Source organism: Zootoca vivipara, chromosome 16, assembly GCF_965207765.1.
Source record: "Zootoca vivipara chromosome 16, rZooViv2.hap1.1, whole genome shotgun sequence".
NCBI classification, from domain to species: Eukaryota; Metazoa; Chordata; class Lepidosauria; order Squamata; family Lacertidae; genus Zootoca; species Zootoca vivipara.
The window spans coordinates 12,793,146-12,817,283 of NC_142599.1; positions in this window are offsets into that span (position 1 = coordinate 12,793,146).

Sequence of the window (24,138 nt, forward strand, 5' to 3'; positions counted from 1 at the left end):
GCTTCTGGTGCAACAGAACACTGTGATGGGAGCCAGAGCGCATGGAAACACCGTACAGGTGTAGGAGGAGGAGTTACACTAAGACCAGACCCCTTCATTACCGAGGAGGCAGGCTTAATCGTTGTTTGAGGACTATCCCTGCCTCTGGGTCTTGACCAGACAAATACTGGAATCAGCAAGGGATACCCACACAACCTGAAGGTGCTGCTGTGCAATGCCAGGTCAATGATTCATAAGACCACTGCCATCCATGACTTGATCGTGGATGGAGGATTTAACCTGGCATGTGTAACAGAGACTTGGTTGGGTAAAGCAGATGGGCCTGTTTTAGCTGCTGCTTGTCCCCCAGGTTTCTCTTACACACAGCAACCCAGGTCATGTGGGCGGGGAGGGGGGGTTGCAGTGATTTTTAGGAAGTCACTAGCCTGCATCGGGCGTCCTACTGGGAAGACCCAGTTCTCTGAGTGCATGTTCTGGAAGTTGGGCAATAGGGGCAGTACAGGATTCCTTCTGGTGTACCGACCTCCCCGCTGCACCAAGGATTCCCTGCCCAAGCTGCTTCAGGTTGTGGTGGATGTTCTCCTGGAGACACCTAGTTTGGTTGTCCTAGGGGATTTTAATATCGATGCCGACACGACCTTACAAGGGGCCGCCCGGGACTTCATGGAAAGCATGGCCTCCATGGGGCTGTCCCTGAATAAGTCTGGCCCTACTCATAGCCACGGATATGCCTTAGACCTGGTGTTCACCTCTATGAATGTTGGTGATCTGACATTAAGTAAAAGTGAAACTAAAGAAGTGCCATGGTCTGTCCACTCCCCCATGCTTTTTAACATCTACTGTATATGCAGCCACTGGGAGAGATCATCAGGGGGTTTGGGCTGGGTGTTCATCAATATGCGGATGATACCCAGCTCTACCTCTCTTTTAAATTAGAACCACTGAAGGTGGTGAAGGTCCTGTGTGAGTGTCTGGAGGCGATTGGAGGATGGATTGTGGCTAACAGATTGAGGTTGAATCCTGACAAGGCAGTAGTACTGTTTGTGGGGGACAGGAGGCGGGCAGGTATGGAGGACTCCCTGGTCCTGAATGGGGTAACTGTGCCCCTGAAGGACCAGGTGCGCAGCCTGGGAGTCATTCTGGACTCACAGCTGTCCATGGAGGCGCGGGTTAATTCTGTGTCCAGGGCAGCTGTCTATCAGCTCCATCTGGTACGCAGGCTGAGACCCTACCTGCCCGTGGACTGCCTCGTCAGAGTGGTGCATGCTCTGGTTATCTCTCACTTGGACTACTGCAATGCGTTCTATGTGGGGCTACCTTTGAAGGTGACCCGGAAACTACAACTAATCCAGAATGCGGCAACTAGACTGGTGATTGGGAGCGGTCGCCGAGACCTTGAAAGACCTACATTGGCTCCCAGTACGTTTCTGAGCACAATTCAAAGTGTTGGTGCTGACCTTTAAAGCCCTACACAGCCTCGGTCCAGTATATCTGAAGGAGTGTCTCCACCCCCATCGTTCTACCCAGACACTGAGGTCCAGTGCAGAGGGCCTTCTGGCGGTTCCCTCACTGTGAGAAGCCAAGTTACAGGGAACCAGGCAGAGGGCCTTCTCGGTAGTGGCACCCGCCCTGTGGAATGCCCTCCCACCAGATGTCAAAGAGAACAACAATTACCAGACTTTTAGAAGACATCTGAAGGCAGCCCTGTTTAGGGAAGCTTTTAATGTTTGATGGATTGCTGTATTTTAATATTTTGTTGGAAGCCGCCCAGAGTGGCTGGGGAAGCCCAGCCAGATGGGCATGGTACGAATAAATTATTATTATTATTATTATTATTATTATTATTATTATTATTATTATTAGTCTATCTAGCTCTTTTGCACATGGGTATTTCCTAGCAACATCTGGAGATGACGTTGAATGAAGCTGTAAAGTTCTGCATGCAATTCATCCACTACTCCCCCGGAAATATGGTCCTTCCTCCAAGTTCATTGATCAGCCCAGAAAGTGCCAGACATCATGGAAGAGCCACTGACCTTGGCTTCTTCACTAAGAGAATGAACTTAGCATTTGGATCTGAATCATTTGCAGCTGTTAAAACAGAAATGGCAGGACCAGGTTCTCTTGCATACAGTGTTTGTTTTAATTTCTAGCTTCTTCCTTCCCAATGTTGATGGTTTAATAATTACTTTAAATGCTTTAAATGCATGGCTTACGTGTGATGAATCTTGAAAGCCAACTGCCCTAGCTTGCTTAACCCTAGACATAGAAAGTTAGGGGTGCACACAATGAAATCTTGCCAATACTTCTGGGGGAATGTTCAGCTCTGCCTATCCCCAAAGCTGTGGGGTAACTATTTTCTCTCCTCTGTGCTCTTGCTTGGGTAAATAAATGGTGCCTACTGGTCACAATGTATATCATTTATTCTATTTACAATGTTCAAATCTAAGTGTCATTACTTATGTAGAGAAAATGGAACCTGGCACACATGAGCGAGGTATTAGTAGATTAGAGAGAAAATATGAATTTACTGTAAATACATAACTTGAGAGCAAATGTGCACCCATATGGCTTTTTTTCCAGGGGGGACTCACGGGAACTCAGTTCCGGCACCTCTCAGGTGGGCGTCATTGCCATTCGAAGAGAAAAAGGCAGGCATTTGTGGTGAGTTCTGCACTTCTTTTTCTAAAAGAATAGCACTCTATATATCTCCTGAGACACGTGGCGCTGTGGGTTAAACCACAGAGTCTAGGGCTTGCTGATCAGAAGGTCGGCGGTTCGAATCCCTGCAACAGGGTGAGCTCCCGTTGCTCAGTCCCAGCTCCTGCCCACCTAGCAGTTCGAAAGCACATCAAAGTGCAAGTAGATAAATAGGGACCGCTCCAGTGGGAAGGTAAACGGCATTTCTGTGCGCTGCTCTGGTTCGCCAGAAGCAGCTTTGTCATGCTGGCCACATGACCCGGAAGCTGTCTGCGGACAAATGCTGGCTCCCTCGGCCTATAGAGCATAGCTGCCAAGTTTTCCCTTTTCTCGCGAGGAAGCCTATTCAGCATAAGGGAAAATCCCTTAAAATAAGGGATAACTTGGCAGCTATGCTATAGAGCGAGATGAGCGCCGCAACCCCAGAGTCGGACACAACTGGACCTGATGGTCAGGGGCCCCTTTACCTTTACCTTTATATCTCCTGAGAGCAAATACAGTTCTCATTTAGGGATGGGGGGGAATCTGTCCACTTCAGTTTCTCTCTATTTCCTTAAACTTGATTTCAGTTCTCCATACTGAAAATAAGAAAATCACAAGCTGATGTGACGAAGTCCTTATAAAAGTTCATCAACCCCTTAGTCCCAATTTCTACTAAAATGCACATTTATGGATGCACTTTTGCCCATTAAACACATTTTTGCAAAGCAACATTCCCCCGAACAGAATGTATTTTTGTAAGTTTTTCTTTTTAAAGTGCATTTTTATGCATGCTCAGTCCTAGCATATGAATTTTTGCAAAGATGACTTTGCATTGCATTGCAAAGTTCAGAGAAGTGTGAATATCAGGACGGCTGTCTTTCACTTCTCGTATTGCTCCGGAAACTGTGAATTAGGTGGGTTTGCTTCTAGATGTGAACTGGACTGAATTTCTCCTTCATCCCCAATCTCATTACATATTTTGAAATGCTATTCAAAAAGGAAGATTCGTGCAGAAACAGGACAGATAATAATAAAACCAGAGGCCCACAAACAATTATTTGTCTATCTCAATGCAAACCCATACAATGAAGGATTCTGTGTACAGAGCTGCTTTGTCAGCCGATACAGGTTGACGCACCGCTGTGCGCATGGTGTTCCTCTTTGTCCGGAAGCTGCGAACATTTCCCTGGCATAATATTTGCCTTCTTAAAATTGACCAGCAGGTACTGGCAGACCTTGTGCTGCCTCTTCCTTCTACATCCTAGCACCACCTGCCTCTACAGCAGCTTGACAAATGTTAGTCTAAATCTACCTCTTAATTAAAAAAGGAGTTTGGGGTAGGGAGGAGGAGAAGGGACCCATAGAAGAAACCCAACCAAACAATGGTTGGAAGTTGGAAAGGGGGGGTGGTTGGGTTGGAGAGATGGAAATGAAGCTTGCATATATTTAGTACTCCAGTTCAACGATAAGCCGCTATTCATCGCCCAAACTAGAAGACAAGTTGGAGCTGAGGCTTTATTATTAACAGTTCACCTGTTGCCATCTTTCAGCACTTTTTATTCAGGTCCCTTATTTGTCCTGGAGGCTTGTTGTCATCACCTCTGCATCTCCCTTTCGGATGCAAAGCAGCCGACACGACTCAAAAGCCGCACCAAGGGCACAGCCCAGCATCCAGTCATTCATTGAAGGACTTTGGATCCTCCTTCTCCTCCCCACCCCCCACCCACCCCCATTCCCAGGGACACACATACATTTGCCATGTTGAAACTGTTTCCACATTTCACAGCCAGGCAGCCAGGCAGGCAAACACCTCTATTGACCTTCCCTATTTTCCTTCGGACTTCAATTGTGGCGAGCTTTCAAAGCTCTCCAAACAAGACAGCCTTGCCGATAACCAAAGCCAAAGGCCACCTCTCTCTCTCTCTCTCCCTGTGTGTGGAACAGTGACAGTTTCTGTTGCAGGTCTATTAGGTGAGCACGGCTGCGAGGCAGAGAGGTTTCCGAATGGAGTTTGCTTTTATTTTATTTTATTTATTATAAAAACCACACACAGACACACACACAACACATAGTGCCCTCCCCCCCACGTCCCTGAATCAGCAAAGTCTCCAACAACACCTGTATGCAAAAAGAGTCAAGGATGAAGATGAACCAAAGCAATAATCCAACTCAGGGCTTGTCAAGGAGCTACTGCACAGTCATAGGAAATGCAATCATTCCTACATGCACACTACATACCCTCTGACATTTCTCCGATGAAAATAATAATAATAATAATAATAATAATAATAATAATAATAATAATAATAAATTTTTATTTATACCCCGCCCTCCCTAGTCAAAACCAGGCTCAGGACGGCTAACACCAATAAAATTACAATAAGACATAAAAGAAAAGAAAACAATTAATTAAAATACAGATTAAAATACAATGTTAAAATTTAAAATTTAAAATGCAGCCTCATTTTAAGTAGTCCATAAATCCAAACCATGAGGGAGGAAAACACAGGGGTCAGACTGAATCCAACCCAAAGGCCAGGCGGAACAGCTCTGTCTCGCAGGCCCTGCGGAAAGGTGACAAATCCCGCAGGGCCCTGGTCTCCTGTGAAAGAGCGTTCCACCAAGTTGGGGCCAATACCGAAAAGGCCCTGGCCCTAGTTGAGGCCAATCTAGCCACCTTATGGCTCGGGATCTCCAGAATATTGTTGTTTGTGGACCTTAAGGTCCTCCGCGGGGCATACCAGGAGAGGCGGTCCTAAGGGAAAACGGGACATTCAGGGATCAAATCAGAAACCGGGACGGCTTCTGTAAATCCGGAACTGTCTCAGGAAAATAGGTTCACTTGGAGGGTCTGCCATGACTGTTGCTGCCACGTGTCTTGCCAAATGCAAGGTGGTTCTTTTAAAAGCAAATGTAGAAGCAATACAAGTGAGTGAGAAGAAGAAGAAGAAATTATTTCTAAACAATACATACATACCAAGCATGCACTTCTATCTTGGAAGCCCTCAAGAAGCTCGTGTACGGACTGATCGGCCGCAGGGCCATGCAAACCGAGGCTACCTGGGGGAGTCACTTCGCTGCTTCTTGACGGCTTCCAAGTGGCAGGTGGAAGCGCATGCTTGCTCTGTACAAATTGCTTGCTCTTTAGAAATAAAATCTCCTCCTCCTCCTCACTCATTTGTGTTCCGTATTGCTTCTGAATTTCCTTTTAAAAGAACCACCTTGCCTTTGGCAAGACACCATGGCGGCATCAACAGCGGGGAATGGATTCCTTGGAGGCCAGATCCGCTGCCCCCGTGGATCCTGCTGCCCAAGTCGGTCGCCTCACCTTGCCTCAGGAGGGAGGGAGGGCAGCGCTGGAGCTGAAAAGGGTTTTCCTTTTTTTAAAAAAAGATAATTTTATTAAATTTCCAAACAAACAACAACAACAACAAACAAAAAAAACATTTTTTTGCATTTTATCTTCTATTCACCTATATTAGTTCATTTTGCTCTGCCGAGCTTTGACTTCCCTCCCTCCCATCATTCGGTTTTCTTTCCCACTCTTATCTCGCAGTTCCTTTTAGTCCATCTAATTAAAACCAGTTCGTAGGATTTATTTCAGTCCTGCAAGTGTCTTTCAACTTCTACAGTTCTTCTCCATATAGTCCACAAATTTACACAAATGTCCTTTTGGAACGTTGTCTCTCCCTGGTTTTGGATCCCGCAGGTCAACTTTGCTAACTCTGCATAGTCAATCATTTTCACCTGCCACTCCTCAGTCGTCGGTATCTCCTGTAATTTCCATTTTTGGGGCTAATAAAGTCCTAGCTGCAGTTGTAGCATCCATAAATAATTTTTGGTCTCCTTTTGCAATCTCCTCTCCCATTAATCCCAATAAAAAAAGCTTCAGGTTTTTTGGGAAAGGTATACTTAAAAATCTTTTTCAACTCATTATATATCATTTCCCAAAATCTTTTTACTTTTTCGCATGTCCACCGTATATGATAAAATTCACCATCTTTATCTTTACATGTCCAGCATGATTTACTACTCATTCTATACATTAGGGACCCAGGTGGCTCTGTGGGTTAAACCACTGAGCCTAGGGCTTGATGATCAGAAGGTCGGCGGTTCGAATCCCTGTGACGGGGTGAGCTCCCGTTGCTTGGTCCCAGTTCCTGCCAACCTAGCAGTTCGAAAGCACGTCAAAATGCAAGTAGATAAATAGGAACCGCTACAGCGGGAAGGTAAACGGCGTTTCCATGTGCTGCTCTGGTTTGCCAGAAGCGGCTTAGTCATGCTGGCCACATGACCTGGAAGCTGTACGCCGGCTCCCTCGGCCAATAATGCGAGATGAGCGCGCAACCCCAGAGTCGGTCACGACTGGACCTAATGGTCAGGGGTCCCTTTACCTTTACCTATACATTTTAGGTAATTTTACTGGTGTTAAATACCATCTATGAAAAGGGTTTTCCATGCCTGCATGCTGGACATTTCCATCTAGGAGCCATGATGGCGGTGGATCATATGTCTATTCTGCCTCATCGAATTTTATATTTTCATTCCACTGTCAAGTGCATTCAGCTCTCCTCTTACATATGACCCCGCAAGACGTAGAACAGTATATTAGTGTCAGATGCATGTTATCTCTCTCCCTCTCCCTCTCCCTCTCCCTCTCTCTCCACCTCATCTTCCTGGTATTGAGTGTAGGCTTTACATAGGCAGCCCCAGGGAATGGAACCAGTCTGCTGGCTCCCAGCTCTGCTTCTTTGGCACTGCGCTTGTTCGTGTTGGTTATAAATGAGTTCAGGTCTCCCATTATGGGCTAATGTCTGCAGCCCTTTGACCTCCCAAAGAGCCCTCAGGGGGAGCGGCAGTAAATCAGAGCAGCAGCAGAAAGTCACTAAGCGTTGAAAACAGTCTCCCTGCCATTTCAGTCAGCTGCTAAACAGTGATGAGAAAAACACCCAAGCCACTCCAATAATAATAATAATAATATTTATACCCCGCCCTTCCCAGTCAAGACCGGGCTCAGGGCGGCTAACAACAAGAATATCAAAGCAAGCATAAAAGAAACAATTCAATTAAAATGCAGATTAAATACAATGTTAAAATTCAATTATAAAATTAGGAATCTATAAGTGCAACCTCATTTAAATATCTGTAGGATAAAGCCTTAGGGGAGGGTAACACCGGGGTCAGACTGAGTCAGTCCAAAGGCCAAGTGGAACAGCTCCGTCTTGCAGGCCCTACGGAAAGATGACAACTCCCGCTGGGCCCTAGTCTCCTGAGAGAGAGAGCGTTCCACCAGGTCGGGGCTAGTACTGAGAAGGCCCTGGTCCTGGTCGAGGCCAGTCTAACCACCTTGTGACTCGGGATCTCCAGTATGTTATTATTTGTGGACCTTAATGCGGGGCATACTGGGAGAGGGGTCCCGTAGGTACGAGGGTCCTAAGCCGCATAAGGTTTTAAAGGTCAAAACCAGCACCTTAAACCTGACCCTGTACGCCCTGTATTCAGACCCTGTACTGAATACCTTCTTATTCAATCCGAGGGCCGCATTCTGTCAGGGGCAACTCTCTGAGGGCCACATGCCAAAGTGCGCGGGGTAACAAAAGTTTCACCTCTTGCATACAGCAGACTTATTTCTATACTCTGTCTGGGGAAGAAAAAGGTAATCGACAGAGCTCAAGGGCACAGCCCAGCCAGGCAAGAAACAGTCGAGGAGTTAAACATCTAACATGTTTCAATCAGAATCAGGTAAATGTTGGAAATGTCAAGAAACAGAGGGAACGTTTTATCATATGTAGCGGACATGCAAACTGGACAAGGCCTTCTGGGAGATGATAAATAATGAAATGGGGGGGGTGTTTAAAAGGTCTTTTGTAAAAAGACCGGAAGCCTTCCATTTAGGAAAACCGAGTTAGATGTCCTTAGAGAGCAAAATAATCATCATCATCATCTGTTTCTTTATGCAACCACAACAGCCTGAATGGTGTATGCTCAGAAATGGAGGGAGGGAGCAGTACCAACGAAGGAAGAATGGCTGACAAAATTGATGGAATATGCAGAAATCACAAGCTGAACTAGTAGAATCAGAGATCAGGAAGAAAGAGTATTCAAGGAAGAGTGGGAATTGTTTGTAGAATATTTGAAGAATAATTGTAAACGAGTTAAAACGTTAGCAGGCTTAGAGTAAATGTAGGCAACAACAGATGCCAGAATCCTAAACACGGAGAATTGGAAGGAAGAAGAAGTCCCAGCTGAAGAGGAATGGCTTGTAAAACAAATGGACTATCCAGAACTGGCGAAGTTGACCCCGAGCATGAGACATCAAAGGGACGAACTTTTTTTATTGAAGAATGGAAACCCTTTCCCGAATATTTGAGAAAGAACTATAGTCAAATGAAATCGCGGACAGGATTTGAATTATGAGCGGAGGATTGAAAATGACAATAAATGTAATAGAGGAAATATGTATTCGATTTAGTTGGACATATAATGTGGCAGGATAAGGGTGGATATAAAAAAAACCACGGAGGTAAGGATGGGAAGCTGTTTTGTTTACTTTGTAAGAGAAAAGCAAATTGGATTTGAAGCTTTGAAAACTGAATTAAATTTACTAAAAAGAAATAAAAGAAATATAATAGCTGGCAGGAATATGAGAAAATACCTATCCGCCTGCTTGTTGGGGTTATGCCATCACAACCTTAAGATACATCTTCTGAGAAAGCTTCCATTTAATACTAACAGCATCAACCACATTTTAACCTCACCCCAGCAACTTTGGACTTTGGGCCGAGATTTCCCCAGGATTTCCACGAGCCGAAAAAGCCAACTTAATTTGGAAGTGCCCATGAATACCTGTTTCATGTCATGGATACAAACCCACAGAGACGGGGTTGTTTACATTCCCCTGCAGAGTTTTGCATCGGGCGAGTGCTATACAATCTGTCCCTTATGATAGCTTATCTCTGAGCCACAAGTGTTTCCCCGTTCATTAATCATGTGGCACATCATAGCAAAAGATCGTTTTTCCTAAAAGGGCGCTTTTCTTCGCCGGCCGTCCTCTCCACCGGCAGAGAGTTCGAAAAAGAAGCCTTCATGTCCAATCACAAGGATCTGCTTGTCAAAAGCCAGGCGTTGGCTGGGCACACATAGGAACCCCATGCACAGACCCACACATTAAACTGTCTGGACCAGAAGTCAGCCTGGAAGCATGAAGGCGTCGTGCAGCGTAGAGATGTGCAAATCGGCCCATGTCGGTTTCTCCTTAATCCAATCTTTCCAGTTTGCCCCGTTCCACCACAAGTTTGCGCCTTTTTAAAATTCAAACACATTTTTGTGTTTATTTCTCTTCCTATAACCGTTTTTTAATGCAAATGTTTTTTGTTTTCCCAGGGACATTGTTAGATCTGTTTTGAATACGTCTTTTGTGGTTTTATGATTTGATTTCTGCATGTCTATATATCACTTTTGGACTTTGTAGTGGGTTAAACCACAGAGCCTAGGGCTTGCCAATCAGAAGGTTGGCAGTTCGGATCTCCGTGACAGGGTGAGCTCCCGTTGCTCGGTCCCTGCTCCTGCCAACCCAGCAGTTCAAAAGCACGTCAAAGTGCAAGTAGATAAATAGGTACCGCTCCAGCGGGAAGGTAAATGGCGTTTCTGTGCTCTCATTTGCCAGAAGCAGCTTAGTCATGCTGGCCACATGACCTGGAAGCTGTACACCGGCTCCCTCGGCCAATAACGCGAGATGAGCGCCGCAACCCCAGGGTCGTCCGCGACTAGACCTAGCTAATGGTTAGGGGTCCCTTTACCTTTACCTTTAGTGGGAAGAAATATACAGTGGTACCTCAGTTTTCGAGTGTCTTGGAAACCGAATGTTTCGGTTTTCAAACACCAAAAACCCAGAGGTAAATGCTTCTGGTTTTGAACATGCCTTGGAAATCAAACGGCTTCCACTGCCTGTTTTCCAATTTTCTCAATTGAACTTGCAGCCAGCCTTTTGCACCTCAGTTTTTGAATGTTTCAGAAGTCAAACAATCTTCCGGAATGGATTACATCTGAGAACCAAGGTACCACTGTACAGTGGTAACTCTACTTATGAATTTAATGTGTTCCGAACCCACATTCATTAGTCGAAAAAATTTGTAAGTCGAATCCCATAGGAATGCATTGGGAGAAAAAATTCGTAAGTCGAAGCAACCCTATCTAAAAATTCGTAAGTAGAAAAAATCCTATCTAAACAGCATCCAAGATGGCGGACGGAGCTCCATTCGTAAGTAGAAACATTCGTAAGTCGAGTCATTCGTAAGTAGAGGTACCACTGTACCATGTTTAATAAGACTAACCTAGTCTTAAAGAGCCAGTGTGGTGTAGTGGTTAAGAGCGGTAGACTCGTAATCTGGGGAACTGGGTTCGTGACTCCGCTCCTCCGCATGCAGCTCTGAAGTTTCTCAGCCCCACCCACCTCCTCCTCCTTCTTCTTCTTCTACAGGACCATCCTTGCCTTGATCATGCTCACGAGCATTTGAGCATGAGCTCTCAAACCCCACCCACAGCATCTCTAGCTGCGGGCTTTGAGAACTCAATCTCAGCCGTCCAGCCCCCACTGCTGAAAAAGCAACAACATCTGGACGCTGCTGCTTCTCCCAATGTAAATATATCATATTAAAAAGGGCTTTTGCACACACTCGACGTAGAGGAAGCGTCTGGAGTCACACCTCTCCGAGTATTCTCCTTCCTCTCTGACCGCGTTCCCCTCCTGCTTGCTGCCACCACAAAGTATCTCGCTGCAATTAATCTGACTTGTAATAGGAAACAGATGAAGGTATAAATCACGCCAATCTATCTTTGGAAGGGGGGGAGGGGTTCGTGACTTGAAGCCCGAGAAGTTTCCACAACAATAATAAAACCAAAAATTAACAACTCAGCAGGCTTCAGTCAGGCCTGTCAATTGAAGGTTATGCCTCAAATTAGAGCAGAGGGAAACAGAGTTCTCCTTATTGCCACTGGCAGGCCCCGGCGCTTCGCCATCTTTGGTTTTCCTTTCACTGGGCAAACCCAGAGAACATTCAGTGAGGGAAGGCAAGGGAGCCAGTGTGGTATATTCGTTACAGCATTGGACTACAACCTGGGAGACCAGGGTTCATATCCCCACTCAGCCATGGAACTCACTAGGGTCACATTCGCAGAGTTTATTCTTGCCTGCCCCCAACCCAGATGTATCCCTATCTGTTGATTTCCACATTATATTTGAGCTTTCACACAACATAAAAGCCATTTCCAGAAATATCATGGAATATAGTGCATGGAATATAGTGTTTTCTGCATCCAGAAGAGAGAGAAAAATTCCTTTTGGAAATAACACAGAAATTGAGCACTAAGCTTGCGCTATATTCCCGGCGGTGTATTTTACTTTGTGCAGAAGCTCAAATGTACTGTGCAAAATGAACAGGGAAAATGGATTAAACTACCTTGGGCCCCATTCACTTTCTCTCAACCTAACCTACCTCACAGGGTTGGTGTGAGGATACAAAGGGAGCAGGGGAAAAATCTATACCACTTTAAGTTCCTCGGAAGAAATGTGGAGTATAAACGTAACATTAAAATTTGTTGTTGTTGTTGTTGTTGTTGTTGTTGTTGTTGTTGGGCTGCATCCTACTCAGAACAGGCCCATTGAAACGAATGAATCCAAATTCATTCTGCCGCATTCTGTTCTTCAACCTGCAACCTCTGCTACCAAACCAAAAAGTTCATCACGCTGCCAACTCCTGTGGGGATCTCTGTCCCCCTTAAAATGCCCATCTTTTTGATTTGCAGTCGGATAGAAGGGTGAGCGAAGAATGCATGAAAGAACAAGTAGCGATATTCCCCCGTGTGGGTGGTTTCATGGTGTAGTGGTTAAGAGCGGTAGACTCGTAATCTGGGGAACCGGGTTCGTGTCTCCGTTCCTCCACATGCAGCTGCTGGGTGACCTTGGGCTAGTCACACTTCTCGGAAGTCTCTCAGCCTCACTCACCTCACAGAGTGTTTGTTGTGGGCGAGGAAGGGAAAGGAGAATGTTAGCCGCTTTGAGACTCCTTCAGGTAGTGATATCAAATCCAAACTCCTCCTCCTCCTCCTCCCCCTCCTCCTCTTCTTCTTCTTCTTCTTCTTCTTCTTCTTCTTCTTCTTCTTCTTCTTCTTCTTCTTCTTCTTCTTCTTCTTCTTCTTCCGGGATGAATATCTCAGTTTATAGATTCCTCCCCACCCCCACCTCACCCCCCCACCAGCCTGTTTCTGATGGGAAAACAACCCGGTGGGAGATAAATTATACTAAAGAGTCCCCTTTCTCCAGAGCGAAAAACCTGGGCTTTGGGAGCTGATCTATGCCAAGAGATGGGGAGGGCTTTCTAAATATCTCCCTAATAAATTTGATGCAGTGACTACAAGCATGTTTATAGAGGTCTAAGAGGGGGAGGGGGAGAAACGAGGAGGGCTTGTATCTGTTTTCTTAAAGTCCAAAATCAAGGCTAGCTTACAGCACCCAAGAGATCAGAAGCTGCGTCGAAGGCCACCCATCTGGAGAGCAGCTGATCGTTACCGAAACGCCCTTCCCAGGCCTTGGGTTTGTTCTCTCTCCCCCCCCCCCCCGCCCCTCCGCACTCCTTTTTATGGTCCCCTGTCAGGGTAAGCGAGAGAGTTTATGAAAGACTAACAGCAAGTCTTGTACAGGCCATAACTCCGTGGATCAACAAACATTGCTATAAATTAGCAGGAAGAAAGGGCCCAGGGGGGTCATCTCCAAACTGGCCTGCGGTCCCACATAAGTCAGCAATTTTTTAAACATTGTAATCTAAAGTTTCAGAATCAATTGTGTCTGGAAACATGAGCCTCTGAAGCACTCGGAGCTGGGGGGAGGAAGAAACTGGCCGACTCGAGAGGGGTGGACTGATAGAGCATACGTAGCAGAATAATAATAATAATAATAATAATAATAATAATAATAATAATAATAATACAGAACAGGGATGTTGTAGGAGCATTCAAGGGTGTTTCCATCAGCTTTCAATTGGGTTGCTATCACTTATGGGGGAGGAAACCAGTCACTTCTCTTTTGAACCTTATTCACACTTTGTGACCCTGCAATGCTTTGAAAGTCACACTTTTCCAGATTTTGCAGTGCAATTCTCCAACCGAAAGATACATACCAAAGAAAAAGTGTACTGCTGGCAAAAAAATGTATGTATTAGGCAAAATTGTGTACAAAGATGGGTGTAGAATCACGGAATTGTAGAATTCGGACACCATGGGTCATCTAGTCCAAACCCCAGCAATGCAGGAATCACAGATTTTTTTATAAAAAAACAAACAAACCCTGACTGATGGTCATCCAACCTCTGTTTCAAAACCTCAAATGAAAGAGAGTCCACCACCTTCTGAGGGGATCTGTTCCGCTGTCAAACAGCTCCTACCATCAGGAAGTTCTTCCTAATGTTTAGTCAGAATCTCCTTTCTTGCAACTTGAATCCATTCGATCGGGTCCTACCCTCCGATGCAGCAGAAAACAAGTTTGCTCAATCTTCCATGTGCCAGGCCTCCATATGATATTTGAAGGGAGCTATCGTGTCAGCTCTCAGACTTCTCTTTTCCAAGCTAATTGTACTCAACTCCCTCAACAGTTCCTCGTAAGACTTGGTTTCCAGACCCTTGTGAGATGCTCACAAAAATATGTACAGATTTTCACAGGTACCAGAAGTCATTTCGAGGCCCCTATTCCCCTCACAGACCTACAGTCCTCAGAAGAGTCCTGTGAAGAGGAATTGTCTGTTAAACAACTCTGAGAATTATAGCTCTGTGAGGCCTTCCATAGTTCTAGTTACAGGTAGGTAGCCGTGTTGGTCTGAGTCGAAGCAAAATAAAAAAAATTCCTTCAGTAGCACCTTAAGTACCAACTAAGTTTTTATTTTGGTATGAGCTTTCGTGTGCATGCACACTTCTAGTGTATCTGAAGAAGTGTGCATGCACACGAAAGCTCATACCAAAATAAAAACTTAGTTGGTCTTTAAGGTGCTACTGAAGGAATTTTTTTATTTAGCTCTGTGAGGGTTTCCTAAAAACTCTTGGTGGCCTTCAGCTCTCAGGATTCTTTGGATGAAGCCATGACTGTCTAAAGTGGTATCACAGAGCTTTAAATATACGGTGTGAATGTGACCCAGGTCAGGGCTAGGCATGGCTGCCTGTTCCCTCCCTGCTCCTCCTGTCCCTCCCAGTATGTGGCGGTGGTACATCTTCCAGGAAGCTGGGATTGCCGCTCCTGCCCACCAGCCCACAGGCAGACCACTTCCCTTTTTAGATAGCCGCAACCAGACATGATAGCTGAGTTGGTTAGAGAGTGGTGTTGGTAATGCCAAGGTGGCAGGTTCAATCCCTGTATGGGTCAGCTGTGTTTTCCTGCATTGCAGGGCCTGGATTAGATTATCTTCAGTGTGCCTTCCGACTCTATGATTCTACAAGGTGTGACTGGAAAGTTTAGTGAATAGTCGCAAAAATCGGACAGCGAGAAATATTTGAACATACATGCCTCACAGGCCTTCAAAGTACAGTGGTACCTTGGGTTGCAAACCCGATCAGTTCCAGGGTGCCGTTTGCACCCTGAAAAGTCTGCAACCTGAGCAGCACTTTTGTGCATGCGTGAAAGCGTGATAGAGCGCTTCTGTGCATGCGTGAAGTGCACAGAATGCTTCTGCGCATGCGCGCATGACAATACCCGGAAGTAAACACTTCTGGGTCCACCTCGTTCGCAACATGAAAAAACACAACCCGCAGCGGACGCAACACGAGGTATGACTGTAGGCCCCCTCTGATACAATACACCAGGCACGTCCAACAGGTAGATTGTGATCTACCAGTAGATCACTGGATGTCTGTGGTAGATCACTGCTAGATCACTGGCACCCCTAAAAAAAGCTCACCCAAAATTTTCCTCCTCCCTAACAAAAGCTGAACAACTATGACCTGAAGCCCTAAACAAAAATGGGCCTCCCTCCCTCCTAAAAGAAGCTCAACAAGTTTGACCTAAACCCAAAAAAACAGGGCTTCCCTTCCTTAAAAAAACTCAACAGCTTTGACCTGAACCCCCCAAAAGGGGGTAGATCACTCCCAGTTTTTAACTCTGTGAGTAGATCACAGTCTCTTGGGAGTTAGCCACCCCTGAAATACACCATTTGACAATGTTCGTAGAACTGTTGGAAGCTTCTGTAGAAGTCCTCTTTTTGTACTGCTTTCAGTTTCCACCTCACAGCAGCTTGGACGTGGGAAATGTTGGGAAATCTGTGCCCTTTCAGCGCAGATTTCAGTTTTGGAAAAAGAAATAAATCCAGTGGGGCCAGATCGGGAGAATATGGAGGGTGGGACAACTCAGTAACCTCAGTAACGATTTCACGTGGAATATGCAGTTCTTCCGCCATCATTCGGATGGACAAACGCCGATCCTGCAGCAATAACTCACAAACTCTGCCGACATTTGCTGCTGTTCTGCTCGTCAATGGTCTGCCAGACCAAGGGTCATCTTCGATGGTTTGCCACCCTTCACAGAAACACTTAAACCACTCATACACTGTCATTCGAGTTACAGCTTCATCTCCGTACACAATTGTGAGCATTTCGTGGGTTTCCGCTGCCAATTTACACAATTTGAAACAGAATTTCTGCTCCATTTTCAATCACGACACACTGCACCATTAACAGCTACTAAACGCTACCGCATGAATGTCGACCTGTCAACAATGCGCATATGTTAGCTGAGATACGAACAAACGCCTCCCATGTGTCTCCGCGAATCTGGCAGTTCCCATTATCCCATACAGGGTTATTCACCCTACTTCCCAGTCACACCTTGTATGATAACATCGCTGCCATTTTTGTGAGCCAGCGCAGTCAGGACTGGCTCTCCCTGTCTGTGGTCATGTTCCAAAATCCGTCCATACCTGCTGACCACGCAATAAGAGGCCCAGGGTCTGTGAAACTGTATGGCTTTCTGTCTCTGTGGGAAAGGCAGCCATGACCTTGGCGAGGAAGATAAATGAGTTTCAACTGGAGGAGCTCGTCACGTTCAATGCAGGGAGCGGAGGTTATTTGATAGCACAAAGATGCCCCCATCCTCATTTGTTTCCGCTATTCGTAAGGGAAGGGGAGGGTGAGCAGTCATCACCGTTTCTAAAGAAAGATGGAATCATAAGCCTTTGGATTCCACTGCAAGGGAATGGGGAATAGTCCTCTGGGGTTTCATACGGACCCTACCCAGTTGCAGTTTTCTAGCAGAGGGGAGAGGAACATTTTTCTGCCCGGGGGTAGCACTCCCTTTCAGGGAAATCTTCATGGTACCACATGCCTGTGGTAGGCAGGGTCAGAGACAAAAGTGGGCAGAGCAAGGAATAGCTACGTAGGACGCAGCTAGACTGGTAAAGAAAAAGTGATTTATATGTGTCGTATATGCGATATAACATTGCGCCACCAGGTGTCGCTGTGGAGTCCTGTTTTTCTCTACCTGCTTTCCCTGCTTAAATTTACAACGCGTTTAACTGAATCGCTTCTTTGATGTGTCTAGACCAGGCATCCCCAAACTCGGCCCTCCAGATGTTTGGGGACTACAATTCCCATCACCCCTGACCACTGGTCCTGTTAGCTAGGGATGATGGGAATTGTAGTCCCAAAACATCTGGAGGGCCGAATTTGGGGGTGCCTGGTCTAGATCCAGCCCTAATGCTATTCTAGGCTGCATCAACAGAAGTATAGTGTCCAGATCAAGGGAAGTAATAGTACCACTCTATTCTGCACTGGTCAGACCACACCTGGAGTCCTGTGCCCAGTTCTGGGTGCCACAATTTAAGAAGGATGTTGACAAGCTGGAATGTGTGCAGAGGAGGGCAACCAAGATGATTAACCAAGCCTTATGAGGAATGGTTGAAGGAGCTGAGTATGTTTAGCCTGGAAAAGAGGAGACTGAGAAGAGCTATGATAGCCATCATCAAATATCTCCCTCATGGAAGAGGGAGCTTGCTTGTTTTCTCCTGCTCTGGAGGGTAGGACTTGAACCAATGGCTTCAAGTTCCAAGAAAAAAGATTTTGACTAAACATCAGGAAGAACTGACATTGAGAGCTGTTCAACAGTGGTCTGCCTCAGGGAGTTGTGGGCTCTCCTTCCTGGGAAGTTGTAAAGCAGAGGTTGGATGACCATCTGTCATGGATGCTTTAGTTGAGATTCCTGCATTGCAGGGGGTTGGGCTAGATGACCCTTGGGGGTCCTTACCAACTCTATGATTCTATGAAATGTTACCTTTGTAGAACTGGCTAGCGGCCGCCAAGACCACATAACACCGGTCTTGAAAGATCTACATTGCCTCCCAGTACGTTTCCGAGCACAATTCAAAGTGTTGGTGCTGACCTTTAAAGCCCTAAATGGCCTCGGTCCAGTATACCTGACGGAGCATCTCCACCTCCATCATTCTGCCCGGACACTGAGGTCCAGCACCGAGGGCCTTCTGGCGGTTCCCTCATTGCGAGAAGTCAAGTTGCAGGGAACTAGGCAGAGGGCCTTCTCGGTGGTGGCGCCTGCCCTGTGGAACGCCCTCCCAACAGATGTCAAAGAGGAAAACAACTACCAGACTTTTAGAAGACATCTGAAGGCAGCCCTGTTCAGGGAGGCTTTTAATGTTTAATAGATTACTGTGTTTTCTTTTTCTGTTGGAAGCCGCCCAGAGTGACTGGGGAAACCCAGCCAGATGGGCGGGGTATAAATAATAAATTATTATTATTATTATTATTATTATTATTATTATTATTATTATTATTATTATTATTTACACACCTGCTGTCTACCTAGGCAAGCAACAAGCACTTTCAGAGGTCAAGGAAACATCCCAAGCAGGCAAAAACATTCAAGGAGGATGTGAAGCAAAGTTAGTAAGGGACCTGTCTGGGGAGGAGGTGTGGCCCAGAAAGAGTCCTGAGAGCCAGATAGGCAAGCTTGACATGGTACCTAAGGTTTCTCATCCCTCTTTTAGGTTTTGAAGGGTTGTTGAGCAAGGTGCACCCACAGAGACGTTTGCGTCCCTCCTTCCCTCCCTCCCTTGGGTCCCAATCCATGCCACTGGCCAGAGTTAGAAGGCAAGAGAATGGAAGTTGGGAGGGGGAAATATCAGGGCGAGAGGACTTCAGTAGAGGGTGATGGGCCCCTGGCTGGAGTGTGGGCCTTGGCAGATCCCCAGCAATGCCAGCGCACGATTCCAGCCCTGCCAGAGGCCACAAGAGTTCGATGCTATTTAAACCTGAACCAATTTGGGCACCCATTCATCTTTGCAAGATAAATGGGTTTGCAGCATTCCGCTGGGTGAAGGCAAGGACGAGGTGCCCTTTCTCTGGACTGCTGCGAAAGGGGGGGGGTGTCCAAACAGCGGCAGGAAGACTCAGACAGGCTCTGCATTCGAGTTGCCCTCTGGGATTCAAAGGCTGAGACTGGGAAAGAGGTGGAATGTGACAAAGCACCAGGATAGAGGAGAGAGGATCAAGCCCCTTGCAACCACTGCTTCTGTTAGAAAAGAAACCCCACACAGGAACCTCAGATTTAATCAGGGAGCCACTGAGCGATCGGATCGTGGTTCCTGTCTTGTCTAGAGATGGTTGGGAATTTCAATTCAGTTCACATTTAAAGGGGAATCTACCTCACCTGCAATTTTTTTTCTGAAGCAGTACAAGGACCAAAAGGGGACTTGGGTGGTGCTGGGGTCTAAACCACAGAGCCTAGGGCTTGCCAATCAGAAGGTCGGCAGTTTGAATCCCCGCAACATGGTGAGCTCCCGTTGTTCGGTCCCTGCTCCTGCCCACCTAACAGTTCGAAAGCACATCAAGTGCAAGTAGATAAATAGGTACTGCTCTGGCGGAAAGGTAAACGGCGTTTCCATGCACTGCTCAGGTTCGCCAGAAGCGGCTTAGTCATTCTGGCCACATGACCCAGAAGCTGTCTGTGGACAAACGCCGGCTCCCTCGGCCAGTAAAGCGAGATGAGTGCTGCAACCCCAGAGTTGTCTGCGACTGGACCTAATGGTCAGGGGTACCTTTATCGTTTAAAAGGACCAAAACTCAGCCGTCCTTTGAAATTCGCACTTCTCCTAATGTCACCATGATGCAGTCCTCCAGCCAAGAAGCATGTGCAACAATGCATCTACTAAATTGTTCATTAAAATGCATGCAAATATGTGGTATTTTAGGGGAAATTGCTTTGTAAATGTGCATAAATGAGGAGAGATGTATACTAAGATACTGGTTTGTTGTTGCTGTTTTTAAATTGCAAATTGATGCGGAAATGTGGAGAACTGACCTTGGAAAAATGAGAAACAGAGAGAAAGCGAAATTGGCATATTCAGCCATCCCCGTGCATCTAGAAATGATATGACAGGAAATGAGCGAAACTGCACTCAATAAATTTTTGGACCAGGACCTGGGAGGCCAGAGTTCAAATCCCCACTCAGCCATGAAGCTCACCAGGTAACTTTGGGCCAGTCACTCGCTCTCAGTCTAACCTACCCCAGAAGATTGTTGTGGGGATTAAACAAGAACCATGTGTGTCACCTTGAGGTCTTTGGAGACAATGCAGTAAACAAATACAGAAATAGATGATTCCTAGCAACAGGCATTCAGAGGCATATTGCCTCTCCCTACTGGAGGTAACATGGCTATCATGGCTGATTGTCACCAATTGTCTTGTTCTCCAAAAGCGTGAGCATCACGTTGTTCAAGCTACACAATGATCTCCTGCAGAATATACGGTAATTAACATGCATGCAAATTTTATGGCCACCTTTGGGAACATCCCAAACCTGCCGGCCCTTCCATAAAACAACGACAAGCTGTCCGAAGATTAATGCTCAGAGCAAATCAGCAATCACATCAGAGTGTAAATGTCTAAGTGCTCACAGAGTGCTCACACATCCCAAAGTGCCGGAGGGATAAAGGCAGCTTCCTTCCTGTTTCGCCGACTCGTCGATTGTCATCACATCAGCATGAGCTGATGTTGTTGACGCGCTGGCCATGTTGAAAGAGAGCGTCCATCTGCAGAGATTCCCCTCCGTTGAAAGTGATTTGCTTTTAGTGCTTACAACTCCTCTTACAGATAATTTTCAATGGCTAAAGCAGATATGCTGGGCAGGGACAGCGGCCTGCCTTTGATTCTACAAAGGGAGGTTGTTGAGTTCACCACTTCCATTTCGGGGATCCATTTCTGGACTATTTTGGAAAGCAGAGCTTCTTCTTGAGCAAACCATAGCCCTTCAGGGGGGCTCAGGGTCTTAGCTCTGTGGTAGAACATCTGCCTTGCATGCAGAAGGTCTAGGGTTCAATCCCCAGCATGGCCAGGTAAGGTTGAGAGAGGCTCCCTGCCTGAAACCCTGGACAGCAACCGCTGGTCAGTGTAGACAATAATGAAGGAGATGGACTGATGGTCTGACAGAGCACAAGGCAGCTTCCAAGGGGCTTTAACCAGTGTCCTCTACCTGGTTGTGCAAAAGCTCTTACTCCAGCGGGTGGGTGAGTTTTAACAGAGGAATCCATTGCAATGGACCCTTCCAAGGCATTCAGAAGCATGTTGCATCTGACAACGGAGCCAGAACGTATCAACCAGGGTTAGCAGCCAGTGAATGTGTCCAGCTCCCTAGCAAAGCCAAACAAGTTGGTGGCCTCCTGTGTGAAGAAGTCCTTCCATTTGTGTGTCATTGAAGAGGAGAGATTGGTCACTGGTTCCTATTCATCCATGGAACCTCCAGAGTCAACATCAGCGTCCTTCTGAACACCTGTTTCAAGGTAGGGGCAATGGAGAAGGGCTATTGTCCATATCCTCTTTCTGGACTTCCTTAAGGCATCTGTGACGAACAGGATATTGACATAGGTGGACCCTTATCCTGAACCAGCAGGGGTCATTGTGCGTCCTTAAGAAAACTTTGTCCAAGAAAGAGGAATTTAAAGCTAATGGATAATCTAGGCCAGGGATGGGAAACCTACGACTCTCCGGGTGTTGTTGAGACTCTAACTCTCCTCATCCCTGAGCCCTGGTCATGCTGGTTGGGGCTGATATGAGTTGCAGTCCAACAACAGCTGGAGGACACAGGTTAGCTACACCTTGCCTCTCCTCAGAGGTCCCTCTGACACCTTCATTTTGTGTATTGTCCATTGTATGCTGTAGACCAGGCATCCCCAAACTGCGGCCCTCCAGATGTTTTGGCGTACAACTCCCATGATCCCTAGCTAACAGGACCAGTGGTCGGGGGAGATGGGAATTGTAGTCCAAAACATCTGGAGGGCCGAAGTTTGGGGATGCCTGCTGTAGATTCACCTCTTAGCCCTAGCTTTGACACTTGAAATACATATATCTAGTAAGATATCTTGAAATTTGTTTTAAACAGGTTTCTTGGTTGTTAAGTTGCTTTGAGAGGGATTCTTTTTGTGGGAAAGCAGTGTACAATAAAATTATGAATGGGTGAGCCAATGCTTGCTGGAGCTGATGGGAGTCTTTGTCCAACAACATCTGAGCACAGATTCCCATCATCCCCAGTGAGAGCAGCCAATGGTCTGGGAGATGTAGTCAACCAATATCTAGAGTCTCCCGTCCTGGCTTTTGAAGTTCCTCGGGGCTCTCTTTTGCCCTTTCTGCTCTTTAGCACCTACTTTGGCTCCTTTCTTCATTCCTTCTTTATATACTATCCAGTTGTGTTTCTTCCCCCTCTCCTGGGAGTCGGCTGCGATTCGATTACTTAGCGAGGGAAGTTCCACAGGGTCTCCGCTATTTGTTTATGGAAATGGCTCCAAAGAAGTGGAGAGAAGCCACCCTTAAGTCAGCCAGCCAAATGGGCGGAATGATCCACTGCCTTTGGTCGGACTTTGGATTAATTAGCTGTGTGTCTAATTAGCAACAGGCTCCCCTTGGTTATTCTGAAACTGTAGCTGCCGCTCATCAACTGGAAGCCATCAGGAGGCTTGTCAGAAATCAGAATGTGTTCCAGCTGGCCTTTGCGCCCCCGCCCCCCACCTTCTCCCTCTCTTAAAAAAATACTAAGACTGCAACTCTATACCCATTTATCTGATGGGAATCTCCACTGATCTCAATAGGAGTTACATATCTCTTTTAATAGATAAATGTATGTATTTTAGTTGAAAACAAACCGAATTTTCAACAGGAGCCTTTGAGACCTGCCTCTAGGTTCATCTCTGTGACATAAAGGGCTGTATCAAAAAAACCAACTTGTTCCGTCAGCTCGAGGATTTATGCTTGTTCAATTGATTCTCCTCTCTTGTCTCTCCCTCCCCCAACAGGCTTGTTGTGAAGATGGGAGGGGGGGGAGAACCATGTACACCATCTTGAGATCATTGGAGAAAAGGTTAGGATATAAAGACAACTAAGAAATATTGAGGAGCTCATCCTTGGTCCACCATAATATATGAATTAGAATGTGATTGGCATGCTCAGTTGTCTTCCACCCCACCCCACACCGCCCTGCCCCACCTCACCAGCATTGTTACCGACAAATAAAAATGAAAGTAAAAAATACAACTGAACCAAATCACAAACATTTGAACATTTTGGGCATTTCACTCATCCAAAGGGTACACCAACAGCAAATGGGATTTACTTTGGAGTAGACGTGCAGGAGTGCAGGAGTGCAGAGTGAGATTGGTGGATCTTTCCATGTCCTTCCTTTTTATAAAAAATTAATTTTTATTAGTTTCTTTCTTTAAAAACATTAACACACAACATGATTAGAAAACAAACATTATACATACAATAAATCATTTACGATAGATAAAGAAGAAGAAAAAGGAAAAAAGGGACAAAAATATAAATTAAACAATCATTTACATCTTCTCTATGTTGACTTCCATTTCTTCTCTCTGTAATTTACATATATTAACCTTACTATGTCACACAATTCTTATTCTATTAACATATAATCTTTCCTTTAACTTCAGTTTAGGTTCAATTTTGTTCTGCCGTTTAGATTTAGGATATCTCATTATTCAATATATACTCATCAAAGATCCTCCACTCCTTTTTTGTTTTGTTTGTCCTCTAATTCTGCCTGTAAATTTTGCTAGCTGTGAGTATTATTTCATTAAAATTTGCCAGTCTAGTATGCTGGGTGTGTTTTTGCTTTTTCCAGTTTCTCGCGACTAATACTCTTGCCGCTACTATTCCATACATTAACAGCTTTTTATTTGCACTTTTAATGTCCTCTGGAATTATATTTAGAAGGAACATTTCTGGTCTCTTTTTGAATGTGAATTTTATCACATTCCTTCCTTCTATGATTACCTCAAAAATGGGACCCCACCAAACCTCTTCTTAGCACAAGACAGAACCTTTTCCCTTCCCAGAGGCATAGCATGGGGGGGCAGGGGGGCATAGCCCTGGGCACACAATTTTCAGGGGGCACAAACCAGGTGCCC